This window comes from Arachis stenosperma, chromosome 4, assembly GCF_014773155.1.
Source record: "Arachis stenosperma cultivar V10309 chromosome 4, arast.V10309.gnm1.PFL2, whole genome shotgun sequence".
Taxonomy (NCBI): Eukaryota; Viridiplantae; Streptophyta; class Magnoliopsida; order Fabales; family Fabaceae; genus Arachis; species Arachis stenosperma.
The window spans coordinates 129,475,501-129,485,122 of NC_080380.1; the positions used below are offsets into that span (position 1 = coordinate 129,475,501).

Consider the following 9,622-nt stretch of genomic DNA (forward strand, 5'->3'; position numbering starts at 1 on the left):
GCGTTTAACTCCCATTTTGGTGCCAGTTCCGGCGTTTAACGCTGGGAATTCTGAGGGTGACTTTGAACGCCGGTTTGGGCCATCAAATCTTAGGCAAAGTATAGACTATCATATATTGCTGGAAAGCCCAGGATGTCTACTTTCCAAAGCCGTTGAGAGCGCGCCAATTGAGCTTCTGTAGCTCCAGAAAATCCACTTTGAGTGCAGGGAGGTCAGAATCCAACAGCATCTGCAGTCCTTTTCAGTCTCTGAATCAGATTTTTGCTCAGGTCCCTCAATTTCAGCCAGAAAATACCTGAAATCACAGAAAAACACACAAACTCATAGTAAAGTCCAGAAAAGTGAATTTTAACTAAAAACTAATAAAAATATACTAAAAACTCAACTCAAACTACTAAAAACATACTAAAAACAATGCCAAAAAGCGTACAAATTATCCGCTCATCACAACACCAAACTTAAATTGTTGCTTGTCCTCAAGCAACTGAAAATCAAATAAGATAAAAGAAGAGAATATGCAATGAACTCCAAAACATCTATGAAGATCAGTATTAATTAGATGAGCGGGGCTTTTAGCTTTTTGCCTCTGAACAGTTTTGGCATCTCACTTTATCCTTTGAAATTCAGAATGATTGGCTTCTTTAGGAACTCAGAATCCAGATAGTGTCATTGATTCTCCTAGTTAAGTATGATGATTCTTGAACACAGCTACTTTATGAGTCTTGGCCGTGGCCCAAAGCACTCTGTCTTCCAGTATTACCACCGGATACATACATGCCACAGACACATAATTGGGTGAACCTTTTAGATTGTGACTCAGCTTTGCTAGAGTCCCCAATTAGAGGTGTCCAGGGTTCTTAAGCACACTCTCTTTGCCTTGGATCACAACTTTATTTCTTTCTTTTTTCTTTCTTTTTCTCTTTCTCTTTTTTTTTTCGCTTTCTCTTTTTTTTTGTATTCACTGCTTTTTCTTGCTTCAAGAATCATTTTTATGATTTTTCAGATCCTCAGTAACATGTCTCCTTTTTCATCATTCTTTCAAGAGCCAACATTCATGAACCACAAATTCAAAAGACACATGCACTGTTTAAGCATACATTCAGAAAACAAAAGTGTTGCCACCACATCAAAATAATTAATCTGATATAAAATTCAAAATTCATGCAATTCTTCTCTTTTTTTAATTAAGAACATTGTTTATTTAAGAAAGGTGATGGATTCATAGGACATTCATAACTTTAAGGCATAGATACTAAGACACTAATGATCATAAGACACAAACATGGACAAACATAAAGCATAAATTTTCGAAAAACAAGAAAATAAAGAACAAGGAGATTAAAGAACGGGTCCACCTTAGTGATGGCGGCTTGTTCTTCCTCTTGAAGGTCTTATGGAGTGCTTGAGCTCCTCAATGTCTCTTCCTTGTCTTTGTTGCTCCTCTCTCATGATTCTTTGATCTTCTCTAATTTCATGGAGGAGAATGGAGTGTTCTTGGTGCTCCACCCTTAGTTGTCCCATGTTGGAACTCAATTCTCCTAGGGAGGTGTTCAGTTGCTCCCAATAATCTTGTGGAGGAAAGTGCATCCCTTGAGGCATCTCAGGGATCTCATCATGAGAGGGGTCTCTTGTTTGCTCCATCCTCTTCTTAGTAATGGGCTTGTCCTCATCAATGAGGATGTCTCCCTCTATGTCAACTCCAACTGAATAACAGAGGTAACAAATGAGGTGAGGAAAGGCTAACCTTGCCAAGGTAGAGGACTTGTCCGCCACCTTATAAAGTTCTTGGGCTATAACCTCATGAACTTCCACTTCTTCTCCAATCATGATGCTATGGATCATGATGGCTCGGTCTAGAGTAACTTCGGACCGGTTGCTAGTGGGAATGATTGAGCGTTGGATAAACTCCAACCATCCTCTAGCCACGGGCTTGAGGTCATGCCTTCTCAATTGAACCGGCTTCCCTCTTGAATCTCTCTTCCATTGGGCGCCCTCTTCACAGATGTCAGTGAGGACTTGGTCCAACCTTTGATCAAAGTTGACTCTTCTTGTGTAAGGATGTTCATCTCCTTGCATCATAGGCAAGTTGAATGCTAACCTTACATTTTCCGGACTAAAATCCAAGTATTTTCCCCGAACCATAGTAAGCCAATTCTTTGTGTTCAGGTTCACACTTTGATCATGGCTCTTGGTGATCCATGCATTGGCATAGAACTCTTGAACCATTAAGATTCCGACTTGTTGAATGGGGTTGGTGAGAACTTCCCAACCTCTTCTTCGAATCTCATGTCGGATCTCCGGATATTCACTCTTTTTGAGTGAAAAAGGGACCTCGGGGATCACCTTCTTCAAGGCCACAACTTCATAGAAGTGGTCTTGATGCACCCTTGAGATGAATCTCTCCATCTCCCATGACTCGGAGGTGGAAGCTTTTGCCTTCACTTTCCTCTTTTTAGAGGTTTCTCCGGCCTTGGATGCCATAAATGGTTATGGAAAAACAAAAAGCAATGCTTTTACCACACCAAACTTAAAAGGTTTGCTCGTCCTCGAGCAAAAGAAGAAAGAAGAGAGTAGAAGAAGAAGAAATGAGGAAGAAGGGAATGGCTTTGTGTTCGGCCAAAGAGGGGGAGAAGTGGTGTTTAGGTTGTGTGAAAATGAAGGGGTGAAGAAGGGTTTATATAGGAGAGGGGGGCTCATGGTTCGGTCATGTATGGGTGGGTTTGGGAGGGAAAGTGGTTTGAATTTGAAGGGTGAGGTAGGTGGGGTTTTATGAAGGATGGATGTGAGTAGTGAAGAGAAAGATGGGATTTGATAGGTGAAGGGTTTTTGGGGAAGAGGTGTTGAGGTGATTGGTGAATGGGTGAAGAAGAGAGAGAGTGGTAGGGTTGGTGGGGATCCTGTGGGGTCCACAGATCTTGAGGTGTCAAGGAAAAGTCATCCCTGCACCAAATGGCATGAAAAAACACGTTTTGAGCCAATTCTGGCGTTAAACGCCGGGCTGGTGCCCATTTCTGGCGTTTAACGCCAGATTCTTGCCCTTTCCTGGCGTTTAACGCCAGTCTGGTGCCCCTTTCTGGCGTTAAACGCCCAGAATGGTGCCAGACTGGGCGTTAAACGCCCACCTGCTAGCCTTACTGGCGTTTAGACGCCAGTAGGTTCTTCCTCCAGGGTGTGCTGTTTTTCTTCCTGTTTTTCATTCTGTTTTTACTTTTTCAATTGATTTTGTGACTTCTTATGATCATCAACCTACAAAAAAAACATAAAATAACAAAAGAAAATAGATAAAATATAACATTGGGTTGCCTCCCAACAAGCGCTTCTTTAATGTCAGTAGCTTGACAGAGGGCTCTCATGGAGCCTCACAGATACTCAGAGCAATGTTGGAACCTCCCAACACCAAACTTAGAGTTTGAATGTGGGGGTTCAACACCAAACTTAGAGTTTGGTTGTGGCCTCCCAACACCAAACTTAGAGTTTGACTGTGGGGGCTCTGTTTGACTCTGATTTGAGAGAAGCTCTTCATGCTTCCTCTCCATGGTGACAGAGGGGTATCCTTGAGCCTTAAACACAAAGGATTCTTCATTCACTTGAATGATCAGTTCACCTCCATCAACATCAATCACAGCCTTTGCTGTGGCTAGGAAGGGTCTGCCAAGGATGATAGATTCATCCATGCATTTCCCAGTCTCTAGGACTATGAAATCAGTAGGATGTAATGGTCTTCAACTTTTACCAGAACATCCTCTACAAGTCCATAAGCTTGTTTTCTTGAGTTGTCTGCCATCTCTTGTGAGATTCTTGCAGCTTGTACCTCAAAGATCCCTAGCTTCTCCATTACAGAGAGAGGCATGAGGTTTACACTTGACCCTAAGTCACACAGAGCCTTTTTGAAGGTCATGGTGCCTATGGTACAAGGTATGGAAAACTTCCCAGGATCTTGTCTCTTTTGAGGTAATTTCTGCCTAGACAAGTCATCCAGTTCTTTGGTGAGCAAAGGGGGTTCATCCTCCCAAGTCTCATTACCAAATAACTTATCATTTAGCTTCATGATTGCTCCAAGGTATTTAGCAACTTGCTCTTCAGTGACATACTCATCCTCTTCAGAGGAAGAATACTCATCAGAGCTCATGAATGGCAGAAGTAAGTCCAATGGAATCTCTATGGTCTCATTTTGAGCCTCAGATTCCCATGGTTCCTCATTAGGAAACTCATTGGAGGTCAGTGCACGCCCATTGAGGTCTTCCTTAGTGGCGTTCACTTCCTCTCCTTCCTCTCCAAATTCGGCCATGTTGATGGCCTTGCACTCTCCTTTTGGATTTTCTTCTGTATTGCTTGGAAGAGTACTAGGAGGGAGTTCAGTAACTTTCTTGCTCAGCTGTCCCACTTGTGCCTCCAAATTTCTAATGGAGGACCTTGTTTCAGTCATGAAACTTTGAGTGGTTTTGATCAGATCAGAGACCATGGTTGCTAAGTCAGAGGGGTTCTGCTTAGAATTCTCTGTCTGTTGCTGAGAAGATGATGGAAAAGGCTTGCCATTGCTAAACCTGTTTCTTCCACCATTATTGTTGTTGAAACCTTGTTGAGGTCTCTGTTGATCCTTCCATGAGAAATTTGGATGATTTCTCCATGAAGAATTATAGGTGTTTCCATAGGGTTCTCCTAGGTAATTCACCTCTTCCATTGAAGGGTTCTCAGGATCATAAGCTTCTTCTTCAGATGAAGCATCCTTAGTACTGACTGGTGCATTTTGCATTCCAGACAGACTTTGAGAAATCAAATTGACTTGCTGAGTCAATATCTTATTCTGAGCCAATATGGCATTCAGAGTATCAATCTCAAGAACTCCTTTCTTCTGACTTGTCCCATTGTTCACAGGATTCCTTTCAGAAGTGTACATGAATTGGTTATTTGCAACCATTTCAATTAGCTCTTGAGCTTCTGTAGGCGTCTTCTTCAGATGAAGAGATCCTCCAGCAGAGCTATCCAAAGACATCTTGGATAGTTCAGACAGACCATCATAGAAAATACCTATGATGCTCCATTCAGAAAGCATGTCAGAAGGACATTTTCTGATCAATTGTTTGTATCTTTCCCAAGCTTCATAGAGGGATTCTCCTTCCTTCTGTCTGAAGGTTTGGACTTCCACTCTAAGCTTACTCAATTTTTGAGGTGGAAAGAACTTTGCCAAGAAGGCATTGACTAGCTTTTCCCATGAGTCCAGGCTTTCTTTAGGTTGTGAGTCCAACCATGTCCTAGCTCTATCTCTTACAGCAAAAGGGAATAGCATAAGTCTGTAGACCTCAGGGTCAACCCCATTAGTCTTGACAGTGTCACAGATTTGCAAGAATTCAGCTAAGAACTGATGAGGATCTTCCAATGGAAGTCCATGGAACTTGCAATTTTGTTGCATTAGAGAAACTAATTGAGGCTTAAGCTCAAAGTTGTTTGCTCCAATGGCAGGGATAGAGATGATTCTCCCATAGAAGTCGGGAGTAGATGCAGTAAAGTCACCCAGCACCTTCCTTGCATTGTTTGCATTGTTGTTGTTTTCGGCTGCCATGTCTTCTTCTTTGAAGATTTCTGTTAGGTCCTTTACAGAGAGTTGTTCCTTAGCTTCTCTTAGCTTTCATTTCAAGGTCCTTTCAGGTTCAGGGTTAGCTTCAACAAGAATGCCTTTGTCTTTGTTCCTGCTCATATGAAAGAGAAGAGAACAAGAAAATGTGGAATCCTCTATGTCACATTATAGAGATTCCTTGAGGTGTCAGAGAAGAAGAAAAATAGAAGGAAGAAGGAGAAGAATTCGAACTTAATCAGATAGAGTTCGAATTGTGCATTGAGAAAGAGTGGTACTCCAGAAATAGAAGGATGTGAAAAGAGAGGAAGAAATTTTCGAAAATTAAGTGAAAGATTTTGAAAACATTTTGAAAAACTTTAATTGATTTTCGAAAACTAAGAGTGGGAAAGAAATCAAGTAATTTTTGAAAAAGATTTTGAAATTAGAAATAAAAAAGATATGATTAAAAACTGTTTTGAAAAAGATGTGATTAAAAAGATATGATAAAAAATTATGCTTTTAAAAAGATATGATTGAAAAGATATGATTTGAAAACAATTTAAAAAGATTTGATTTTTAAAAATTAATGACTTGCCTAACAAGAAAAGATATGATTCAAACATTAAACCTTTCTCAACAGAAAAGGCAACATACTTAAAATTTTGAATCAAATCATTAATTGATAGTAAGTATCTTTGAAAAAGGAAAGAAATTGATTTTGAAAAAGGTTTGATTGAAAAGATATGATTTGAAAAAGATTTGATTTTGAAAAACTTTGAAAACATGAAAAAAAATTGATTTGAAAACAAAATCCTCCCTCTTGTGCCATCCTGGCGTTAAACGCCCAGAATGGTGCACATTCTGGCGTTTAATGCCCAATGCACTACCTTTTTGGGCGTTAAACGCCCAACCAGGCACCATGGCTGGCGTTTAAACGCCAGTCTGTCCTTCTTCACTGGGCGTTTTGAATGCCCTGCTTTTTCTGTGTAATTCCTCTGCTGCATGTTCTGAATCTTCAGTTCCCTGTACTATTGACTTGGAAATAGAACCAAGGTCAAATGCATGCATGACACCAAACTTAAAATGAGACACTAGACTGAACAAGAAACATAAAATATTTTTGGTTTTTATGATTTTTTTAATTTTTTTTATGCTTTTTTCGAAAATTAAGTGGAAAAGAAAATAAAGGTATCAAAAATTCTTAATAAGAATTCCAGGAATCATGCAATGTTAGTGTAAAGCTTTAGTCTAAAGGAATTAGACATGGCCAGCCAAGCTTCAGCAGGACATTGCATTCAAGAGCTAAATTGATGAGAATCAATCAGCTTTGGTGATGATAAGATCATCACCTTGAAACACTAGAATTCATTCTTAAGAACTCTGAAAAAAAATACCTAATCTAAGCAACGAGATGAATCGTCAGTTGTCCATACACGAAACAATCCCCGGCAACGGCGCCAAAAACTTGGTGTGCGAAATTGTGATCACTACTTTTCACAACTTAAATAATCCCTAGTAATGGCTCCAAAAACCTGGTGCTCAATACCATGGCATAAACACAACTTTGCACAACTAACCAGCAAGTGCACTGGGTCGTCCAAGTAATAAACCTTACGCGAGTAAGGGTCGATCCCACGGAGATTGTTGGTATGAAGCAAGCTATGGTCACCTTGTAAATCTTAGTCAGGCAGACTCAAATGGGTATGGGTGATATATGAATAAAACATAAAGATAAAGATAGAGATACTTATGTATATCATTGGTGAGAGCTTCAGATAAGCGTATGAAGATGCTTCTCCCTTCCGTCTCTCTGCTTTCCTACTGTCTTCATCCAATCCTTCTTACTCCTTTCCATGGCAAGCTTATGCAAGGGTTTCACCGTTGTCAGTGGCTACCTCCCATCCTCTCAGTGGAAATGTTCAACGCACCCTGTCACGGCACGGCTATCCATCTGTCAGTTCTCGATCAGGCCGGAATAGAATCCAGTGATTCTTTTGCGTCTGTCACTAACGCCCCGCCCTCAGGAGTTTGAAGCACGTCACAGTCATTCAATCATTGAATCCTACTCAGAATACCACAGACAAGGTTTAGACCTTCCGAATTCTCTTGAATGCCGCCATCAATTCTAGCTTATACCACGAAGATTCCGGTTAAAGAACCCAAGAGATAAACATTAGAGCCTTGTTTGCTTGTAGAACAAAAGTGGTTGTCAGTCACTTGTTCATGAGTGAGAATGATGATGAGCGTCACATAATCATCACATTCATCATGTTCTTGGGTGCAAATGAATATCTTGGAATAAGAACAAGCAGAATTGAATAGAAGAACAATAGTAATTGCATTAATACTCGAGGTACAGCAGAGCTCCACACCTTAATCTATGGTGTGTAGAAACTCCACCGTTGAAAATACATAAGAACAAGGTCTAGGCGTGGCCGTGAGGCCAGCCCCCCAATGATCTAAGAACTAGATGTCCAAAGATGATCTAGAGATCTAAAGTGATCAAAAGATGAAAATACAATAGTAAAAGGTCCTATTTATAGGGAACTAGTAGCTTAAGAATTACAAAGATGAGTAAATGACATAAAAATCCACTTCTGGGCCCACTTGGTGTGTGCTTGGGCTGAGCAATGAAGCATTTTTCGTGTAGAGACTCTTCTTGGAGTTAAACGCCAGCTTTTATGCCAGTTTGGGCGTTTAACTCCCATTTTGGTGCCAGTTCCGGCGTTTAACGCTGGGAATTCTGAGGGTGACTTTGAACGCCGGTTTGGGCCATCAAATCTCGGGCAAAGTATGGACTATTATATATTGCTGGAAAGCCCAGGATGTCTACTTTTCAACGCCGTTGAGAGCGCGCCAATTGGGCTTCTGTAGCTCCAGAAAATCCACTTCGAGTGCAGGGAGGTCAGAATCCAACAGCATCTGCAGTCCTTTTTAGTCTCTGAATCAGATTTTTGCTCAGGTCCCTCAATTTCAGCCAGAAAATACCTGAAATCACAGAAAAATACACAAACTCATAGTAAAGTCCAGAAAAGTGAATTTTAACTAAAAACTAATAAAAATATACTAAAAACTCAACTCAAACTACTAAAAACATACTAAAAACAATGCCAAAAAGCGTACAAATTATCCGCTCATCACCAACCATTGTCGGAAATAATTTTTCTAGAAAAACCATATCTACAGATGAAAAATTTCCAGATAAAAGAACGTACCTTATCAAAGCTTATTTTTGTGAGGGTTATGCTTCTATCCATTTTGTAAAATAATCTATTGCTACCACCAAAAACCTTACCTAGTCTGCTGACATTGGGAATGGTCCAAGAATATTAAGCTCTCATTTGTGAAAAAGGCATCCGATATCAGAAGAATGCAACAGCTCGGCTGGGCTATGAATGATAGGCTCACATTTTTGGCAACTGTTGCATCGCTTTACCTTGTCTGTGCAATCTCTTCTTAACGTTGGCTAATAGTATCCAACTCGTAAGAGCTTTGAAGCTAGGCTTTGGCCTCCTATATGTGTGTCATAGATACCTTCATGGATTTCGGTCAATACTAAATCTGCTTCTGAGGGTCCAAGGCACTTGCGCAACGATTGGGAGAATCCTCGTTTATACAAGTCATTTTCCATGATGGTATAATAACTTGCTTTTGTTTCTAAACAATTTTGGTTGTTCATTTGACGGTATATCTCTAGTTCTCAAGTATTTTATGTATGGGCCTCTCCAATCTGTTTCCTGTCATACACTTAAAACAACTTTGTAATATATGCTCAGCTCATTAAGGGTTAGCTATGATAAAATATTTGTGGAATCATGTGTTCTGGAAGTAGCTAACTTAGATAAGATATCTGCTCTACTATTTTAGTCTCTAGGTATATGTAATATTTCAAAATATTGGAAATATTGTGTCAAATCTTTTACTGTATTCAAATATTGTTCCAAGAGGGGATCTTGTACCTAGAAATGACCGCTTACCTGTTGGACGACGAGGAGGGAATCGTAGTACACCTTGAGAGTTTTAATGTTTATCTCTTTTGCAAGTCGTAGTCCAGCCAATAGAGCTTCA

The 9,622-nt window shown here is 40.1% G+C and overlaps 1 non-coding gene across 1 annotated transcript; it reads left to right on the forward strand.

The window, feature by feature from the left end:
• Positions 1 to 5,047: 5,047 nt before the first annotated feature.
• On the forward strand, positions 5,048 to 5,155 carry LOC130977747 (small nucleolar RNA R71). The gene has a single exon (XR_009085425.1). It is a non-coding gene; the product is annotated as a small nucleolar RNA R71 (small nucleolar RNA).
• The last annotated feature ends 4,467 nt before the right edge of the window (positions 5,156 to 9,622 follow it).